This window comes from Mytilus galloprovincialis, chromosome 7 (genome assembly GCF_965363235.1).
Source record: "Mytilus galloprovincialis chromosome 7, xbMytGall1.hap1.1, whole genome shotgun sequence".
Classification (NCBI taxonomy): Eukaryota; Metazoa; Mollusca; class Bivalvia; order Mytilida; family Mytilidae; genus Mytilus; species Mytilus galloprovincialis.
In genome coordinates, this window is record NC_134844.1 from 58,932,753 (window position 1) to 58,955,705 (window position 22,953).

General features: G+C 33.1%; 1 protein-coding gene across 2 annotated transcripts in view; it reads left to right on the forward strand.

The window, feature by feature from the left end:
• LOC143083389 (uncharacterized) overlaps positions 1-22,953 on the forward strand; it is a 169,602-nt gene that overhangs the window by 30,172 nt on the left and 116,477 nt on the right. For both annotated transcript variants that reach the window (XM_076259647.1, XM_076259646.1), the window contains exon 2: positions 20,102-20,280. The gene's annotated coding sequence lies outside the window, so the exon portion shown is untranslated. The remainder of the gene's footprint in view (positions 1-20,101; positions 20,281-22,953) is intronic.

The window sequence follows — 22,953 nt, forward strand, 5'->3', positions numbered from 1 at the left end:
CAAACGCACTTGTGACCAATCAATTCTGTATTATGTATATAGGTGGCACGGTAGTATTTGCATTCCAGAATTTAGGTTGCTCTTTTGTGTACCCGACTTAGGTAAATGTATCTAAACAGTGTGATTGGACAAAAAATACAGTATCAACTGAACATACTTTCCCAAACTGAGGGAAGAATCAGGTGTAGAAAAATATGAAATAATTTTACATACAGATGAAAATGAATTTTTGAGAATTTTTTTAAATTTTGTATTCACTGCACCATAAAAGACCTAAAATTACTAGTGGCCTTAGGTTTCTAAAAATAGCAAAAAAAAGTAAACGGTCATGATACATATTCAAATTCATTTCTGAATAGTAAAATGAAAGTACTTCAGTTAAGTGTGAATGTAGATTTTTTTGCAGTGTTAGAAAGTGGTGAAAATTCTAAAAAGGCTAGCATTATCCCTATGGGCCAGGAAATACTACCGTGCCACCTATAATCTTAACCTCCTTTATGGCCTAAGAATATAGTTCCTAATTATTATATGGTGTATTTCTTCCTAGGTAATATGTCTACTGTTATCTTTGAAATGTTTACTATTTAAGTGGTCCTCACAGTTGCATATATATTGAAATAAGTAAAACATGTGGAAAAAAAATATTGTTGAAAGTGAAAGTAGTGATTTGGCCAAAATGAAAGTAGGGTAGAAATTAGCCTTCGTCATTTATTCAAGATTCAAATCCTACCATTGGCATGTCAATACGGCTCTCAAAAGAAAAAGCACTGATGGATTGTCCTGGGACAAGCATATTTTATTGGAATAATAATGGTCTATAAGCAGTTAGATTTATTTCATGTTTGTGGCGGTGCAAATTTTTTAATTCACTTTGACTTTAATCAAAAAATGCATTGTAGCCAAGGTGGAGAATAATTGTGTTCTGAGGCCTGGGAAGGAGATCAGTGTTTTCTCACTAAAGTATAAATAGTTCATGTATCCATCCATCACAATGTTATTAAAAATAATCCATCACCAGTTATATAACATCATGTACATTTGGATAAAACACATTTTCTATATATACAGTCAAAAAAAGTGTCTCTCTATATACTAGTTATTTCATCGTTATGTAAAACTCATATTTGTGATATTTATAAAAACTGTAATACAAGCTAAAATTCTAAGTTTTTTTTATATATAGCCTATTTAAAATTATTCAGATCTATTTCAATTGGATGACATTAAAATAATATTCAATATTAAAATTTAAAATAAGGTATAGTTAAACCTTAGCCTTATTTAGTATTTTAAAAAATGGATGAGTTCTAAAGTAGTATATTTAAAAGGGGTAATGCTAACTTTAGATGTCCCTATCGTTTCCTGGTTTTTCATATCAGACAGCATCCTATATCTTGCTCTATGAATGTTAAATACATATCTGCGACACTGAAATTTCAATGCAGATAACATTTTGATGTTTATTTTTCTGTTGCTATGTCCAACTGTTTCCCGTAAGGAGATAAGAGCCCCCAGTATAATTTTGATTTTATTATTTTCAGTAAGGTATTTCATTTCTCTATCTGTCATATTATGATATTCCTTCTGAAGATCTTCTAAGGACGATTTTCTGGTTGTTTCTAACAAGGGACATTTTAGTAAAAAGTGAGGTAAATCTTCAGTTTCTTGTCCACATAGATTAGGCAGGTGGCTTCAACATTGTTCTGATTAAATTTAGATCTGTTTTCTTGAAGTACAATGTATGTATGTACCAGAAACTAGTTTTAACTTAATAGGTAGACAGTTTATGTCTCTTGAAGATGATGTTTTGATATAAATTAGCGGGTGTTGTTTTCCAGGGTGGTATTCATCAACATTTAAATAGCTTATATTTCTGTATAGCTTGGAGATATCTGTATAGTACTTTTTCCAATATTTATTTAAACGTGTTATACATTAAATTTTTCCACTGAATTTTGGTATACGGAGTGTCTAAAAGAAGGTAAATTTCTGGAAGTTCATATTTCCAAATAATTTTCTTTACTTAAATGAACCAACCGTGACTATCTTGGTCTTTGACTGCTAATTGTCTTCTGGCAATTTGTTTTTCAGTTGATTCCTCCGATAGTAAACATATACTGTAAAAGTAGCTTAGTATATTTATATGTATTTGTCCAACAATAGGGATCATTCCAGATATAATGTAAGGTACAACATCAGAAGCATTTTGCGGTAGAGACAAAATCTGTTTAAGCAGTTTTTTGAAAAACATTTCCAGTTTATCAATATTTAATTTAGTTGGTATCAGTATCTCCAGACCATAAAGTAATGTTGGTAAGACATAGGTTTTCATTATATGAATACAGGTGCTTGGATCTAAACCATTGTTTCCATGAAAACCTGCAGCCATGAGACTATATGCTGTTCTCCTTACATTTTTGATGTTCTCGTTGATGGTATTATTTAACGTTTCCTTTCTAGATTTTGATCTTTGTGTTCCAAGATGTGTTGCTTTTTCTACTACTGGTAGCTTCTTGTCTTTCAATCTCAGATCTGTAATTTGAAGTGTTCATTACAACTGTATTCATAAACTATGTTTAGTAATATTTGTGCTTCGTTTGGATCTGTCGTGTTTAGAGTAATATCATCCGCACAGGCGGTTGCACAGCATGTAATATGGCCGATTTTGCTTCCTAACTTAGAATGTTGTAAATGGTGTAGTAGTGGGTCTACATATATCTTGTAAAGATCCGCACTGAGAAAACCGCCCTGACGCACTCCCTGTGAAATGATAAATTCATTTGACATTTTCAATTAAGTTTTATTACAGATGAAGCATGTTTATGGAGATTGTTGATGAGATTCCAATGTCTGTTTTGTATTCCAAGATGATATAAATTACGCATTAGTTTTTGATGAACCACAACGTCAAAGGCTGACTTAGCGTCTAATAAATTAAATACTAATATTATAAGGAGTTTTCCCAAATCTAATGATTCTCTATTTACCTCTTCTAAAATGAATGAAGCATTTAATGGAGCTGAGTTCTGTGTGAAACCTCTTTGTAAAGTACATTGAATTGGTAAACGTATTGTCCGAATTCTTAATTTCAGGATAGATTCGATGATTTTACAAAAAACTGGGAGAACTGTTATGCCACGATAATTCTTTATTTCTAAAATTGATCCCAGCTTGTTTTTGAATACTGGAGAGAGAAGTCCTGTTTTAAGCAGATCTGTTCAACTTGTGATTAAACTAATCATATGATTAATTTTAATCAGTCGTTAAAAGTTAATCGGATGATTAGTAAATGCAATGATTAAATTGCGTTGTTCAACTTATTTTAATCATTGTATTTACTAATCATCCGATTAATTTTTAATCATATGATTAAATTTTGGTAGTTAGCAAGTGTTTCCCACAATGCATTGTAAATCAGGGCCTACAAAACTTCCTTTGAAAATATCTTATAACATGTTCATGTTTTTTTATGGAAACATAAAAATATTTTAGATATGTTTCCAGTTCAAAATGAAATATGCTTGAATGAAAAAATAATTTCAGCACTGATTAAGTAATCTCAAATTTAAAAGTAATATGCATTTATTTACCATGAAAATGGTTTAGGGTGCATTTTGTAATAATCAGCATTTGCATTCCACTTTAAATTATGACTAGGGCCAGAGTTTTTCATGTTATTGCTCATAAATCTTGGTATCTGAAATGATGAGGTCATGCAGGTGGTCGAAAAACCAACATTCAATGAGTAACTTAAATCAGTTTGTTTCTTAATTATATTACAAAATTTCAATCGTTGTTGAAATAGTCTTATCATGCAACATGTGACTGTTCTAACTCAGAAGCAATGTCAGAGATTGTCTTCGGTCCTCAATCAAAATGCACCATTCATGACCATGATTTTAATGCCGGAATTTGGTGTCTGACAACAACGACAGTGTCCGTGCTTGCAATGATAATTCAGTTGAAGTCTTTGTTTTTATATAATGATTCCTTCAAATATCTGTTAAAATATTTTTTGTTAATTAAGTCATACCTTCTACACATGCGAAAGATACGCTTTTGTTTTAGGCACTGGCTACGGTTACATGGATCTATTATAATTATTATTATTCAACAATCAAATGGTGTTTAACTTGAATAGTTTTACGTATTAATGTTTTTGATGTTCTTAAAGATACTATTCAAGATTAGGAGTGTCAAAGGCGAAACATATAGTTCAATGGTTTTTCTTTTTTAAAGTATTTAACTGCACACCTACTCTTATTACTGTCATTATACTTTGAACCAATTTTGTTTATGGTGAAAAACTTTTAAAAATTGGGATGCGTTTTAAACCGGCGAAACTTAAAAAAAATCAAGACATAAATTTCATACAGCTATACAACGTGACCCAAATTGATACATCAAAAGCAAAGTTTGCTAACCTAAATACTAAGAACTTCTGTATGTACACGTAACCGTGGAGGACGCAATTTCGTTCATCAAAAATGTGTCGGACTTTAAAAACCACTTAGTATACTTGATTTGTAGAAATTGTCATTGTAAATAAAAAATTACAGTAAATACGTTATATGTAATAAATGTATGTATTGCAAATATAAAATAAATGTCTTCATTTTTAGCTCACCTGTCCCGAAGGGACAAGTGAGCTTATGCCATCACTTGGCGTCCGTCGTCGTCCGTCGTCCGTCGTCTGTCGTCGTCTGTCGTCGTAAACTATTTCAAGAATCTTCTCCTCTGAAACTACTGGGCCAAATACTTTCAAACTTTAAATGAATGTTCCTTAGGGTATCTAATTTATAAATTGTATCCGAAGTTTTGATCTATCAACAAACATGGTCGCCATTGCTAAAAATAGAACATAGGGGTCAAATGCAGTTTTTGGCTTATAACTCAAAAACCAAAGCATTTAGAGCAAATCTGACAGGGGGTAATATTGTTTATCAGGTCAAGATCTATCTGCCCTGAAATTTTCAGATGAATCAGACAACCTGTTGTTGGGTTGCTGCCCCTGAATTGATAATTTTAAGGAAATTTTGCTGTTTTTGTTTATTATCTTGAATATTATTATAGATAGAGATAAACTGTAAACAGGAATAATGTTCAGCAAAGTAAGATTTACAAATAAGTCAACATGACGGAAATGGTCAGTTGACCCCTTTAGGAGTTATTGCCCTTTATAGTCAATTTTTAACCATTTTTCGTAAATCTTAGTAATCTTTACAAAAATCTTCTCCTCTGAAACTACTGGGCCAAATACTTCCAAACTTTAACTGAATGTTCCTTATGGTATCTAGTTTGTAAATTATATCCGAAGTTATGATCTATCAACAAACATGGTCGCCATTGCTAAAAATAGAACATAGGGATCAAATGCAGTTTTTGGCTTATAACTCAAAAACCAAAGCATTTAGAGCAAATCTGACGTGGGTAATATTGTTTATCAGGTCAAGATCTATCTGCCCTGAAATTTTCAGATGAATCAGACAACCTGTTGTTGGGTTGCTGCCCCTGAATTGGTAATTTTAAGGAAATTTTGCTGTTTTTGTTTATTATCTTGAATATAATTATAGATAGAAATAAACTGTAAACAGCAATAATGTTCAGCAAAGTAAGATCTTCAATTAAGTCAATTTGACCAAAATTGTCAATTGACCCCTTAAGGAGTTATTGCCCTTTAAAGACTTTTTTCACAATTTGTTCATCATGTTGACTTACTTTAAAAAATCTTCTCCTTTGAAACTGCTGTATCAATTTCAGCCAAACTTAGGCTAAATGAGTTTCAGAGTATCTAGTATAAATTTTATATTTTATTTCCTTGTATGTCAAGAAACATAGCTCCTATGGCTAAAATAGAACATAGGAGAAAATGATTATTTTTTTTTTGGCTTTTGAAGAAAATAGGACGATCCAAAAAACATTTAAATAAATTGAAAAGCCCAGTGGCGGATCCAGGGGGGGGGGGGGGGTTCCGGGGGTGCGCACCCCCCCTTTATTTTTGCCGATCAATGCATTTGTATCGGGACATATGTTTTGCACTCCCTGCACCCCCCCTTTGCCCTGGGTTAGCACCCCCCCTTTCGAAAATTCCTGCATCCGCCCCTGAAGCCAAAATAATCATTGATGAGAGATTTAACCAATAGAATTAAGGTGAGTGATTCAGGCTCTTGAGAGCCTCTTGTTTATTATCTAGTACATATTACTAGTCCCATCGTACATTGCTGTTTTTCATGTAACAATAACGCTATGTAACCGTAGCCTTAATAATTATTGTTACATTTGTAATTAAACAGATCCTTACCCAACCATGCATTCCGGCATTTAGTCTCCAATGTAACAATACTATTTTTATTATTGTTACATTTCCATGTAACTGTAGCCAGTGCCTTTGTTTTATAAATGACAAAATAATTTGGAATAACGATCTCCATTGACGCGTATTTGAAGGGTGCTTTCTTTCACGTCCGCATTTTATCAAGTATGGCATGCCAAGTTAACATTTCAGATCATTTTTACGGATGGTGTAGATCGTAATAAATAACAGAACTGTAATCGATTGCAGTTCACACGGCATAAGAAGATACAGCGTGACAATTTTAAATATTCACTTGTGCAAGTGTAATGGCACAGTCCGAGAACCTTTTCAATGATTTTTTAAAACTGAAATAACAAATTGTTAGTTCTAGAAATTTTCATAAAGGGGGAGGGGCACTGACTGCCTAAGAGGGGGCCCGCTCCAATCATGCTTCATTGATTCCCTTTATATAATCAACCAAATTTTGCCACAAAAGGGGGAGGGGGCCTGGGCCCCTGAAAACACCTCTGAAATAGTTCGTTCTGATTTTGTACTGTTATACCACTGTCCCAGGTTAGGGGGAGGGTTGCGATCCCGTTAACATGTTTAACCCCGCCACATTATTTATGTATGTGCCTGTCCCCAGTCAGGAGCCTGTAATTCATTTCAGTGGTTGTCGTTTGTTTAATATGTGTTCCATATTTGTTTTTCGTTCATTTTTTTATATATACATAAATAAGGCCGTTAGTTTTCTCGTCTAAATTGTCTACATTGTCTTATCGGGGCCTTTTATAGCTGACTATGCGGTATGGGCTTTGCTAATAGTAAATATAAAGCCGTGACAAGAAGATGTGGCATGATTGTCAAAGAGACAATTCCCTATCGGGAACCAAAAGATATAGTAGTTAACAGATATAATATAGGTCACCGTATGGCCTTCAACAACGAGCAAAACTCACATCGAAGCATAAGCTATAAAAGACCTATAGATATGACAAATCAAGGCAGTAAAACAATTCAAACTAGAAATCTAAAGGCCTTATATATATTCATGAACAAAACTAAGAACGTAAAACAATAATATATATAGCAACAAACGACATGCAACAACTGAATTACAGGCACATCCAAGTGCTGATTTACGGTATACAAGTAGAAGATGTTTATTTGGTCCCTATTGGCCCGAGAACATAGTTATTTCGTAGAGCATTTCTTTTAGACAATAAATTCAAATTTAAAAAATCGCACCTACTCCTCCTCAAAAAGATTTTTACAGTGTAATGTACTACCAGTGAGACAAATAATATCAAATTAATAGAAACTTCTACCAGCTCTAGCTGACAGCTTCCGATGTAATAAAAATTGACCTTTTTTAAACTGACCAAATCACTACTTAACATAAAGATTCAGCACCCAAATTTTTATAACATGTAATAACAGCCCCTACCTAATATTTCATGCATTAGATATCAAGAAATAAATTGTGAAAGTGTATCAAATACAAATGCAAGTTATACACTGTTTACAGTAGGGACTAACTAACAAAAACCAAAGGACGATAACTGTGTCCTTGAACCTATTGTGTGGTCTTTTTGCGTAAACCCCTGAGGGTTTACGCAGTATATATTGGACGATATATGTAGTCTTTCGGAACACCGGATGTTATTCGGAATACATCTGTCCTTTCTATTGCCACCTTTCATATACATGCGCAATAGCTTATCAATTGACCTGTTGAATAAGCATTAGCATCATGAGTTGCTATAATGATGCAAAATTTATCATGACACAAGCTATGTTAATGAGCATTTGAATACTTCCTTGCACGCAATTGCAAGCTGCTAATATTTACCTTACATATATCCGTAATAATTATTTTAATTAGAGTCAAACGTTGAAACCTGGTTACCAGCTGTGTTAATTCATGAGATAAGATTTCATGTAAACAAGCAATGACATAACAAATTAAATGTGCCGCTTTAATAACGATTGATAACATTAAAATTAATCATGCATGCAATTTTAGCAGACTTAACAGGATCGACGTTAAGATATCAAATGTTTTTTTATAGACACCGAGTGATGATAGATGTAGACAGAGATAACCAATAATAATTTCTATCATATATGGTCAGGGAACAGATTATCTAACTATATGTTCCTATTGTAATTTTAAAGGCTCTTCAAAATGTTCGTAAAAATAAAAATAAATAAATATTATTTCTTGAAGACGATCAGATGATGAATTTTCGGTTTTAATATATATTAAGTACGACGTACATGTAAAATAGTGCAAGGGGATTTTGAGCCATCTCACTGATCAGTGTAGGCTACACAGTACCCCCAAATGAACAGAATAAAACTATCCAGCAAGAGAGAAAAAGATGGGTCAATATAGAAAAATTAACAAGGCAACTTCAGTTCAATTTCAATATATACATGTATTATTATATAGATTATTCTAATGAATAAGTCAAATGTCAGAGGGAATATCTTTTTAAATATGGCAGGAAAAACAATTAGACAACTCTCCATGAAGTGTTAGACATAGTGTAGTCAAATTGAAAGTTAGCAGTTACATGTATACTATACATGTAACTGCTAACTTCAAACCAGAAACAAAAAGCAAATATGAACTGTACCAAAAAAAGACAACCACCAAACAACATGCTTCTTACTTGGAACATTCAGAAAATATCTTCAAAGCGAGTTAAAATTTTTAATAAGTTTTTGTTTTTAACAAAAGCGTTTTGCCATCTAAAACTTTTAAGAGCAGAAAGCACACAACTTAAAATTGCCAATGCTTACTACCCTAAGCATCACAAAAATCTTGCAGAGCAGGTGTAAAGATATTAATAATGATCAATATCAAGCCATTGTTCAAATAACCATGAACATTTTTATTTTATAAAAAAAAAAACCACCACAGCTATTTACAGGTTCACGTACTGCATTTCTTGAACACAAGTAATCATCAATTAATTACATTTCTTCACATTTGTAATTGAACTTTAGCCTAAAAAACATGATAACTCTTATAAACCAGATGCTCCGCAGGGCGCAGCTTTATACGACCGCAGAGGTTAAACCCTGAACGGTTGGGGCAAGTATGGACACAACATTCAAGCTGGATTCAGCTCTAAATTTGGATTGTGATTAAATAGTTGACACAGCATAGGTTTCTGACACAGAATGAATGTGGTCTAATGAACTTAAAAAAAAATATGTTTGCCTTTGAACAATTCACTATGCTGTTGAATATTAATCCTCTCAAAAAAGTGTTTGAAGAAATTTTCTTTTTATTTATGAAATCTGAAATGAAAAAAATTGACCCCCCAATTTTTTTTTCACATCCCCCTTTCCCTTATTTCAAAACTGATCTCAATTCAAATTTCTAATGAAGTTTGCAACAATAACTACTCATTTAAATACATCATAAAATATTAAAATGTAAAAAAAGTGCTTGTTATTACTGAATGGTAAAGATTGTTTTAATCTATCAGTTGGTAGTAAAAGTGAATATACATTGTACATTGTATAAAACAATGATTTAAGTTGATTAAACTACTATTCTGGACAAAGAAAGATAACTCCAATTGAAATCCAATTGGAATTTCTTGCTATTGCACAATATTGTGCAATTAGATATTTCTTGCTATTGTGCAATACTGTGCAATTGAAAATATTTGCTATTGCACAATACTGTGCAATTGAAGATTTCTTTCTATTGCACAATACTGTGCAATTGAAGATTTCTTGCTATTGCTGAATACTGTGCAATTGAAAATTTCTTGCTATTGCACAATACTTAATATAATAATTTTGGATCCTGATTTGGACCAACTTGAAAACTGGGCCCATAATCAAAAATCTAAGTACATGTTTAGATTCAGCATATCAAAGAGGCCCAAGAATTCAATTTTTGTTAAAATCAAAATTAGTTTAATTTTGGACCCTTTGGACTTTAATGTAGACCAATTTTAAAACGGGACCAAAAATTAAGAATCTACATACACAGTTAGATTTGGCATATCAAAGAACCCCAATTATTCAATTTTTGATGAAATCAAACAAAGTTTAATTTTGGACCCCGATTTGGACCAACTTGAAAACTGGGCCAATAATAAAAAATCTAAGTACATTTTTAGATTCAGCATATCAAAGAACCCCAAGGATTCAATTTTTGTTAAAATCAAACTAAGTTTAATTTTGGACCCTTTGGACCTTATTGTAGACCAATTTGAAAACGGGACCAAAAATTAAGAATCTACATACACAGTTAGATTCGGCATATCAAAGAACCCCAATTATTCAATTTTTGATGAAATCAAACAAAGTTTAATTTTGGACCCTTTGGGCCCTTTATTCCTAAACTGTTGGGACCAAAACTCCCAAAATCAATACCAACCTTCCTTTTATGGTCATAAACATTGTGTTTAAATTTCATTGATTTCTATTTACTTAAACTAAAGTTATTGTGCAAAAACCAAGAATAATGCTTATTTGGGCCCTTTTTTGGCCCCTAATTCCTAAACTGTTGGAACCAAAACTCCCAAAATCAATCCTAACCTTTCCTATGTGGTCATAAACCTTGTGTCAAAATTTCATAGATTTCTATTAACTTCAACTAAAGTTATAGTGCGAAAACCAAGAAAATGCTTATTTGGGCCCTTTTTGGCCCCTAATTCCGAAAATGTTGGGACCAAAACTCCCAAAATCAATCCCAACCTTCCTTTTGTGGTCATAAACCTTGTGTTAAAATTTCATAGATTTCTATTCACTTTTACTAAAGTTAGAGTGCGAAAACTAAAAGTATTCGGACGACGACGACGACGACGACGACGCAGACGACGACGCCAACGTGATAGCAATATACGACGAAAATTTTTTCAAATTTTGCGGTCGTATAAAAACCAGCACCTTAAAATGGAACATCCAGTGGTTGACTCAGCATATTGTCTTTCGGGAGAGAGAAGAAACAAATATTCCTTGGTCGTGGGCAATGATTCCTTAATGCGGGGATCACACATTGCCGATTATTGCTCCCGTTTGAGATCAGACAGCAATAAGACACGAAAAGTGAAAAAGTCGGATTACTATCCTCAATTATCTGGAATGTCCTATTATTGTCTGAACGCAGTCGTTTAAATTCGTAACAGATAGGCTACGGGTCGGGAATGGTCTTGATAGTTCGGCGAAGCACCCCGACATTTAGGTGCGTCCCGTAACATTCGGGGAAACTCAGCCGACTTTGTCTAGCCGGATGACAAGCGTGACTATGTCGTGGCAGATTCTGCTGTATCGGATAAAAATTCTAACATTGTTCTGTGTTTTCTGGACGGTGTCATGTCGAACGGGAATGATCTGGAGAAATTTTTCATTGATGTTTTTCTGCCGATTGAGTCCAGATTGCATCCAGATCTAGTTGATTTCAAACAGTCTTTGCCGAAATCGTTCCGGAACAGTCCTGTTATTAATACGAAATTCGCCAATGATACCCACCTCAGAGTCCCGACAATTACAGAATACAATACGACTGAGACCAGACAAAGACGTTTGCAATGAGATAGAGAGGATCGTGATAGAATTCCGTTCCGACAGTACCTGATCATCCCGAGTATGTCGACAGTTTTCGAACGGATAATTTCTGTCAGCGTCGGTTCACTGTCTGGTCACTGTCTGATCTCTGTCGGATTACATTCGGTAGAATCGGGATGCAGTTGTGACCAATTCGGTCGAATTTTATTTTGCGAAAGATACAAATCGGATTAGAAGCGGATTGAGAACGGGATTATCGTGAAAAAATTCTCTTGGAAACGGTTGAATATCGACGCTTCCTGAACAACATCTGATTGTTGTCGTGATTAATTAATTAAAGTTTGAATTTCCTTCCACGATTCACAGGATCTTGATCAGACTTTTGACAAATTTTAATTGGGAATGGTCCTGTCAAGGACGGCAGTAAAAATCGTGAATGTGTGATCACAGCTTTAGCGAAAATATATCAACCCACATTGAATTGTAATTTCATTAAGTAAACAATCAATGTCAGTTTCTTATACCACAATAATTATATAAAACAATACATCTTAAATAAACAATTATCTAATATTTAATACCAAACAAGCATTTGGGTTTACGATTGCATTTCTTTTTTGAAAGAAAGCAACTTGTTTACCATTTGATGAGATTGTGCTACAACCGACCAACAAAGATGGCTGCTCACTGTGAGTAAAATAACTATGAATTATGATTATGTATCATAGTTTAGCTTCTTGTTTGAAATACATTCTCTTAATTGTTCTCCGTTATATAAAGGCATGAAGTATTTGCCACTGGATTTTTAACATGATAATTCACAAGATAACAAAAGAAAGGAAGAAAGACCAATCACAATTTGTCTATTTTTTTTATTTTTAAATTAAACTGAAAAAAGATAAACCTTTCAAATAAAAAGTTCTTTATATAAAGATATTCCCTGGATGTGGAACTTTTGCTCCCTCTATTTTCAACACTAGAAATGAGGTTTTCCAGTGTACTTAAACTTCAAACCTTGCTTTCTAACTGATCTATTCAAGGACGTCATGACTGACAACAACTGTCTTTATTTCTGAAAAAAAAAAATCTTCAGTGTCGTTATACGCATGCATGTTGTCTGCTAGAAGTTGATCCCCACCCGGACAGAAAGAAATAGCCAAGATGTTTATTATTAATATATTCCTGCATCAAGTAATTTTCCCCTTGGGCTTACATAAGAATAAATACAGAATATAGAAAGTGAAACTAAAATTGAAAACATAAAGTCTGAAGTCACATAGAAGAGAAATAGATTATGTTTTTTGGGGGAAAACAGCCGGTGCCAGGGGTACCCTCTGTGTGTTCAAATATGCATGCCATATTTGCCACTGCCCCATGTCTGTTTTATGAATTCTGACCCTAAATTTTCCATCTGTTACATGCCAAGAATTCCTCTAATTAATATTGATGCAATTTATGATCATTTATACTTATCATTTCTTACTCGGACTAACCAGAGAAGCATCTATAGATGAGTTGGAAGTTAAAAAATCAAAGATATATTCTGTGATGATCTGGAAAAACAAGCACTAGTCACATAAATCATACATTGTTGTACCTCTCTCCCAACGGTGGTATAATACTTCTTTTGAAATATATCTGACACTCGAATATGAGATTTCCTAGATTCTTAATAACAGGTGCTTGTTTTTGTATATAATTGTGTCAGATAAAAAATATGAGACATTTTATTGACTCAGTCTCTTAATACCTAATCAGTAATATTAAACACTGATGGCAGTATATTTTCATTATAAATATTTGCAGTTGCGGATCCTAGGCCTAAGGGGGAGTCCGGGGGTTGGAATCCCTCTTTTATTTGACAATCAAAGTTTTTGAAAGGTGACGTGAGGTTTGAAACAACCCTTTTGATCTGGGCTACGTTTGAACCCCCCAAAATGGCTGGATCCACCCATGATTTGGATCCTCATTGCTCATAAGCTTTACTAAATGGGAAAACAATATACACTGTTTAAAAACTCCGTGTAAAGATAAAAATCGTAAGGTCCGAGATATACGGGGACGAATTCACCCATCATAATTTACCTGCGTAAACAGTTAGGATTAGGTCAAGGGCGCTACTGAAACTGAAAGTGCTAATATATTTGAACTTCGAAAATGGGGAAATTAGCAAAGACTTGCTTTGAAAATCAATTATGGCCTGTACATTAATGCTATGGTAACATTATTTATTTATGAAAGCTGTTCGTCATAATTTGCTGAATGGTTCCGCACAATAACATGTGGCCCGTCTCAGCGTACATTTAGTTTTTTTTGCAATTAACACTGTCACTGAGCGGTAAAATACAAACGAAAAACTGCCGAAATGTGCAATTTCTCTCTGTTATCAAATGCCAGTTGTATGAGTGCGTCCGATCCTTCGCCTTATCTTGTCAAATCTCTTTCCAATTTATGTTTCAACTCAACTTCTAGCAACTATATTGTGTTTCTTTCAAATATTAAGGTATTTTATGGCTGAAATCTCTTTCCAGGAGCTAAATATCTCTTAAATGCCTCATATTTCGAGGATAAACTAATTTTTGCATTGATACAGCAGCCATCTTGGATGCTTTAATCATATGATTAAAATTTAATACACCTCAAAGAGGTGGATTAAGTTTAACGACAGTTTTAGCCTTTTTAACGCACAGCGTTAAAATTAACGACAAGTTGAACAACACACTAATCATATGATTAATTTTAATCGAATGATTAAGAAATTTTAACGAGTCGTTAGCACTAACGACAAGTTGAACAACAGACCAAAATTTTTTGAAAATGTCAACTATAATTTGATGTAAAGAATCTATGAGATTATCCCCTGCATATACAAAATTTTCAACAGTTAAGTCAAATGAACCAGAAGCTTTCCCTTTCTTCATTGAATTTAAAGCTTTGTATATTTCACATTTTGTTGGTTCTTTAATATCCGAGTTGTTTGTGAATTCGGTTATAATGTCAATCTAATATTTAATTGAACTTTCGTTTTTATAGTTAAAGTCTTCATCTCTCGAAGGAACTGCAAGGTTTGCAAAATGTTTTCTAAAGCCTTCCATAATATTGTCTTCTCCAGTTAAAATTTCATCATCTACATGCAGATCTTGAATATAACCACGTAATGATTTTCTCTGTTTGTTTATGAGCATATGGAATATTTTAGTGTCTTTAGTTCTAGTGCTCATTATTTTTTCCTTAAGTTGTGAATTTTTCATCGCTAATTCTGTTCTATATACCCTGCGAAAATTTTGCTTATTCTCCTTTTTTTAGTTAAAGTATTATGATTGGATGATGGTTTTCCCGCTGCATACCATTGTAAGTTTGTGATTTTCATTTCTTTATATGCTGTGGATATCTCTTGGTTCCAAATTTGTAAATTTCCCATCTTTCTTTTTTTCTGCTCCGTTGGTTGACATTTACGTTCACAATCACCTGCATACGGGGTATATATCTCCCAATTGATACGATATTCCCGTGCTTGCATTTCCTATCATGATTTTCTTGATAGAGGGTTACTGCTCACAAGGAAGCTATTAAACCAAGAGATCCAAATGGTGAAGTTGAAATCATCCTATCGTAAATTTTATGGACGCCATCACGAGTAGGTTGACCGTTATGGCATAACCGTTTCACAAATGATATCGGATATGTTCCTTACGTCGTAACTACAATCCCCTTCCCTTTCATGAATTTGACCTACCGTATTAGACTATTTACCGGATTTGTAATCACATAAGCAACACGACTGTTGCTGCATGTGGAGCAGGATCTGCTTACCCTTCCGGATCACCCCTAGTTTTTGGTGGAGTTTGTGTCGTTTATTTTTTAGTTTTCTATGTTGTGTCATTTGTACTATTGTTTTTTTCTGTTTGTCTTTTTCATTTTTAGCCATGACGTTGTCAGTTTGTTTTAGATTTATGAGTTTAACTGTCCCTTTGGTATCTTTCGTCCCTCTTCTTTTATCTAAGATGTTACTAATTGTGGTAATTGATGTTTCTATTTCCTTGTTGTTATTTGGTGACCTTATCATTCTTATTGTGTGCATATTTAAGTTTTCAAGCTTCTGATCAACTAAGTTCTTATATTCTTCTTTATCTACCTTTTCCCATTTGATTTTTGGTTTAGTTGTACTGGTGTGTTTATTTCATCTTTTTTGTAGATTTGTTTGACATGATACAACTATTGGGTAATGGTCAGATACATTTGAGTGTAGGGTTTTCATGATGGTCTTTTCAGAAAAGTTCCTATCTGTTCCATACATGTAACTGTACATAAAATAATCAATTTCACTGCATTCTTGTCCCTTGGGGTTTATATATGTGGATCCATTGAGACAGACGTAAATTAAAGTCTTTTATAAATTGAAGAAGACATTCAGTTCTTTGATTTTTGTTGTTTTTAGTTAAATCTTCATTTAAGTCACCTTCAATCAAAATATCATGACTTCTTGTGTATTTTTGCATAATTTCGAAAAGCTGATCAATGCATTAGAACTTTAAATTCATCCAAATCATGGCAACCTTGTGTTGGCATATATATAGAAACAATTAGTAATGACTTTGACATGTTGTCTTAAAATTCTACACATTTTATACACTCGCCTCCATCGTCAGTAGCTTTTATGAGATGATCAATTTCTTTTTTCCAAATAACAGCAACTCCCCCATATCCCCTGGGTACTTGGGCTGGAAGTATGTGATTGTACTTATCAACTGCTTTACCTTCAAAATTCAGATTAATGCCTATTTCATTAATTAAATGTATTTGAAATTGAAACAACCAATGTTCTTGAATGAGTATTATGTCATTCTTCTCCAATTAATTTATTTACTGCAGTAATCAATAAAAAATGAAAAGAAAAATAAAAAGATCAAAATGTCAAGTCATCAGTTGTTGTGGTCTCGGCTCAATGTCGAGGACAGACAATCATTGAACATACAGCTATCTGTTGTTCGTCATCATTTACATTCGAGACATCTTTTATGAAGCCAAAAGGGCATGAAGGGTGAAGTCTGTCAATATTTCGTTTGATGGTATCAAACACATACAGATTCGACAACAGCCGTCGGCATTACCAGTCACCAGGTCAGGAATAACCACCAATTGGTGGATTATACCTCAATTGACATATAATGGTATAGACCAATTGGTGTATAATTCTTTGTTTTTTAAGACAATTTATTCCACCAAAATGGAGCATTGTTTTCTAAAAACCATTTTCTGGTATGAAAACTTGTTAAACATTCCTAGTTTAGTATAGTAATATAACATATTGCATTAAATCAATAATTGTACTTGCATTTTCTTCTATTGTTATCTTGTCAATTCTTGATTGGCAAATTTACCTGTAATCACCTGTCAATGGACATCAGTACTGTCTGCAGTCATGTGATCATGAGTAAAACTCCACAGGTGAATGGAGCTCTTTGTTAATACTTGACTTTAATTATCAAAAGTCAATCATGGTCAATATAGTACAAATGTTTTAACAAAAGAATTGTTGTACACATGCATTCTCAAGAGATGCAGCAGGCTTTGACCAAACTACAAAACTGAAACTTTCAGGGGACTCAATAAGGGTCATGAAATAGGTTGCAAGTTGCAAAATCATCCTCCTATCTCATACTAGCATTTTATTACAAAAAACTTGCATTATACGTCAATTGGTCTATACCCATATATATATGTCAATTGGTGGATTATACGTCAATTGAAGTATAATCCCCCAATTTGTGGTTATTCCTGACCTGATCATAGTCCAAGATTACTCTGACGTCCAACTGGGGCTAGGGCAAAACAGCCGTTAGACGTCAGAGTAATTTCGGACTACACCTATCACTGTTGGCACTGACATGGATATATCTGTGTTTGTAGAGTGAATTTTGAAATAAATAAAGAACACCCTCCGATCCAAACTAATATTGAAATAATCAAGATTACATGTTATGTAAATATAACTATCATAGGCAAACTAGAATATATTTAATCAAAGCATAATCCCTTTATGTTTTGATAAAAACTTAAAATATCCTAGTGACATGCTTAATTACTTTGAACAAACTTTTACAATCCTCAATCTTATGTCCTTATGGCACAACTCTTCTCATTGCCATTGGTGCATATTACGCCCATGTGTATTTTTCTCTACGACATGTGGAGTACTTGCAACAACTTGTTTAACAATGACAAGTTATGTCGGTTAAAAGCTCATCAGAGCTATAATGTTTGTCTATGTTTGTATACCTTGCCGACTCTAAATAAAGCTTATTTATTATTATTATTTATTATTATTAGATCAAGTTCTATTTTTGGTCCATTTAGATGATTGTTTGGCTAAGTCATGGTCCTGGGACTTAAAAAAACATGCATGTAATCAGTTTTTGTCCAGGCTATGCAGAAAGCTTGACATAGAGATAGTGATGCAGTGGCAGCGGCAGCGTCGTAAATATGAGACTTCTAAAAAGTCCAATATTTCAGAAGGTAGAAGACCTGGATCCTTCATACTTCGTACTTTAGATATAGATGCCTCATGTTATGAAGTTTCTGTCTGTCATATGTCCATTGTCCTTGACTTCACTTCATGGTTCAGTGACTACTTGAAAAAACAAAATTAAGATTATTAGTATTCTCCATTTTTCTCTTATAATGATGAATTGGATAACTATATTTGGTATGTGCGTACCTTGCAGGGTCCTTAAGTGCCCGTCAGACAGTTTTCTATTCATGGATCAGTGAACAAGGTTAAATTTGTATGGGTCAAGTCCATATGCATGTTTTTTACTTCAATGTAACCTATGTAATTCATGGTTTTATGAGAATAAACTATCTATCATACCTCAAATACTGTAAGCAATAGGTCCTCTATATTTATGCCCTTGTCGGTCTGTGCGTCTGTCTGTCCCTACATGTCTGTGGATTTCAAAGTTGGTATAGGTTCTCTAAATTTAGTTTGCCTCAACCAAATGTTATGAAACTTATACACAATGCTTATTTCCACAAAGCACAGATCAAGTTTGAATGTTGGTGCTTCATTTAAATCGTTCTAGAGTTATGCCCCTTTACACATGTTTAAGGTGCTGAATTTTTCATTTCCTTTCTCTAACTTAAGTTAGCCTCAACCAAATTTTGATAGTGACCTTTACTGTTCTTCAGTTATCTCCCTTTATAACTTGATATGATATGCAAGCGGGGGCAATTTATATGTTCCATGGGAATATTCCCAATTTATTTGTATATCATGTATATCATGTATATGACATCATTATAAGATGTACATGTCAAACTGGCAGCTTTCACTCAACGTTGACCTCATTTTATATGGTTCATTCAGTCTAGGATATATACAATTTAACTCTATAGAGTTATTACAGAAAAATAACATACATTTGTTATTGTGGACTAAAAAATCAAAGAACTGTGATACATGTATGCTACATGTTTCAAAGTAACAATATACATTTACATCATTAGTTTTGTTAAAATGTGTACAATTTCTATTGATATTACTATTGTCTACTCTTTATGTTCTTTATGTATAAGAAAGATATAACAGTTCATAGTTTTCCAATCATGCATAGTACACCTATGTTATTACAGAAAAAGTATATGTATGTCTGTAATAACTAAAGGGTGTTATTACAGCTTCTCTTCATCACTACGAAGCATTTGCTCAGAAATATACATGCTTAATTACAATGTATTTTAATTTATTGTAAGACATAATGATCAGAGCATGTAATAAGGTTCTGTTCAAGCTTCCCAGTAATTTCCAAGTGTCTCATATAGTAAGTTACATGCCTTTCATAACAAAACCTTGTTATTACAGCCAAGTTTATCCCTTAAAAGCCTCGTCTCATTGATTTACCATGGTTATTGAAAAAAGTATTAATTAAATTCAAAAATTAGTTATCATGGCTATGGATTTAATTTCTGCACAAAGTTTCAAGAGTTCCCTAGAGCCCACTAAAAATAAAAATATTGATGATTTATTTTACAAATAACAAACATACGTGGCTTCTATTTTGCTGAACTAGTAATCATTATTGTTTAGCCTTTAGGGGGAGGGGGCAGATATAGTGTGCCTCTTGGTGCGAATTTTTTTCGCTGTGTAGATTACCCATTGTTGGCCTTTGGCTGATTTCTGCTCTCTGGTTGGGTTGTTGTCTTTTTGACACATTCCTTGTTTCCATTCTCTATTCTGTTTACATGTTTTAATTTTTAATTTTTTTTTAGATTTTGATTCACTGGTCAAAATGCTGGTGGCAGAAGGGGTATTTTATATAAAGTGGCATTAAGGCCTTGCAGACAGAGTTAACAATAACAGGCTGAAGTTGCAATTACAGTTTGATGAAGGCTCACATGTAATCGCATATTGACGGTTGAAGAACTCGTACCAACAGATTTCACTTTAGGTATTTAATTGTATTGATAATTAGTGAAGGACTTTACTTTCACATGTTTCTTTCACCCTTAACCACTGTTGTTAACAAGTTATGTTGAAACTGAGGATCTTTTATCCCCTTTTTTGGAACTTTTACAATGTAATTGGTAATAATTTTTTTTAAGTGTGTATGGAAATTATAAGGAAAATAATATTGTCATACTAACTGTCTCCTTAAATATATCAGCATATATATGAGTGCAATAAGGAAAGATATGAGATGATCATTATACATGTTATATACATATATCGATATATGTGTAAAGGTAGAGGCAGGGTGTCCTGCTTTCTATTGTATAAAGTACCCTATATTTTTAGATTTTAATCGTGAACAGTGAATCCTAAAATACATATTTGATATCTTAAGGCCCAGCTATTTTTACCTTTAAATTGTGTATGGTGAATCTACAAAGTTAGTTTATAAGTCCCCAAATATTTTTTAGATTTTATCCATGTACAGTGAATCTAAAATATTTTTAGTTTTTTGTGAAAAACTTTTCGTGACATACAATTTATTAGTTTTAATTAACTCCCCACTTGGATAATATTTGTTGAGGAGGTGTTCCATAATTGGAAGGTATCATTATATAAATAACACAGAGCTGACAGGGTGATAGAGCAGATTGTTAACCCCGAGAAAACATTGTCAACTGAGGCGAAACCAAGGTTGACAATGTTTTTTTTTAGGGGAACAAATCTGCTCTATCTCCCTCTCAGCTACGTGTTATTTAATTTATTATACTGAATGTCTTATCATTATTGTCTTTTACTGTTGGATTTTAAATTTAAGGTATTTTACTATGACATCAAGTATATAACAAGGTTACTTATGTAGGAGCGGGATTTACTTCTATAGGAAGTCTTTGAGATACGGGGTTACTGATTTGGTTCACTAGCTCACATATAAAGGTACTCCATTATATAACTAATTGTTTATTAAACATTAAACAGGCATCCATAATAATTCATATGATATATAGGTTTACAATAATAAATATAATTCCTGAAATAGATGTTTCTAAGGAAATGCAATTCTAAAAGTGACCTAAAACTATAAAAACTAACTCTATAATTTAAATAACTGACCCTCTAGCCTATTACTTAATATTCAAAAATTAAGGTTGGTCAGGTTACCATAAACACACAAGTTTTTTGGTTGTCTAAATTCTTGTCTATTAATCATAAATGACATTTTGGTGGTTTTTTTTTTCGTTTTTTGGTAAATAATTTGAAGAGTTTTGTGGTAGGTTTGATTGTTATTCTGTATAGACTAATTTTCTGAATGCTATATATATAAAAAAAAAAATAAGGAAGTACGTGAACTCTTTTAATTAGACAATAATCTATTTTTATTTAAGGATATATTTCATTGCATTTGAAGTTGTTGACATTGATAGATACGTTGCAGATTTATATTATTTTGTGACAAATGAAAGAAAAATATTTGGAATTATTAATTATGTATTAGAGAATTGATAAGAAGCAGTGAATTCGTAAACGATAATCCGACTTAAGTCGCGAGTTGATTATCGCTTTCGAATCCACTACTTCTTATCAATACTCTAGCTTAACCCATTTCTAGTAAAACGACTATCTGTTTCATGATCTGACAATGAATCAACTGAATTTGATGAAAATAATTCTGTATTTTGTCTTTTTTATTGTCTAATAGCTGGAACTAACTAGATCCACACGGTTCACATTTATATTTAACTTAATATAAGTTCAATTTAACTTAAATGTGTAGTAATCTTCCCTTTTTGTTACCAGATTTTGTATTTGTAAATGATTAATTCATTCAATGTTGAATTTTTAACCGGATTTTTGTGACAAAAATGTCGGTTATTGATTTGGGGATGTATGGCGGGCGGGCGGGCGGGCGGGCGGCAATCAAATGTTGTCAGTGCATTAACTCATGAACCGTTCAACCAAAGCTTTTAAAATTTTAATATGTTATTACTGACAACTATTCGAAGGTCAAGTTCAATAATGGCGATTTTGACTTTTACCGTTCAGGAGTTATGGTTCTTGAAAGATTGAAAAATGGAGTTGTCTGTGCATTTACGCATGAACTGTTCTACCAAAGCTTCCCAAATTTTAATATGTTGTTACTTATGAAAGAATGGAGGTCAAGTTCAATAATGACGAATTTGACTTTTACCGTTCAGGAGTTATGGTTCTTGAAAGATTGAAAAATGGAGTTTCCAGTCGTGTCCGTGCATTTATGCATGAACTGTTCTACCAAAGCTTCCGAAATTTTAATATGCTGTTACTGATGACAAAATGGAGGTCAATTTCAATAATGACGATTTTGACTTTTACCGTTCAGGAGTTATGGTTCTTGAAAGATTGAAAAATGGTGTTTCCCGTCGTGTCCGTGCATTTTCTCATGAACCATTCAACCAAAGCTTTTGAAATTTTAATATGCTGTTACGGATGACAAAATAGAGGTCAAGTTCAATAATGACGATTTTGACTTTTACCGTTCAGGAGTTATGGTTCTTGAAAGATCGTAAAATGGCGTTTCCATTCAGGTTGTTGCATTTACTCATGAACCATTCAATCTAAGCTTTTCAAATTTTAATATGTTGATACGGATGACAAAATGGAGGTCAAATTTGATATTGACGATTTTCACTTTCAC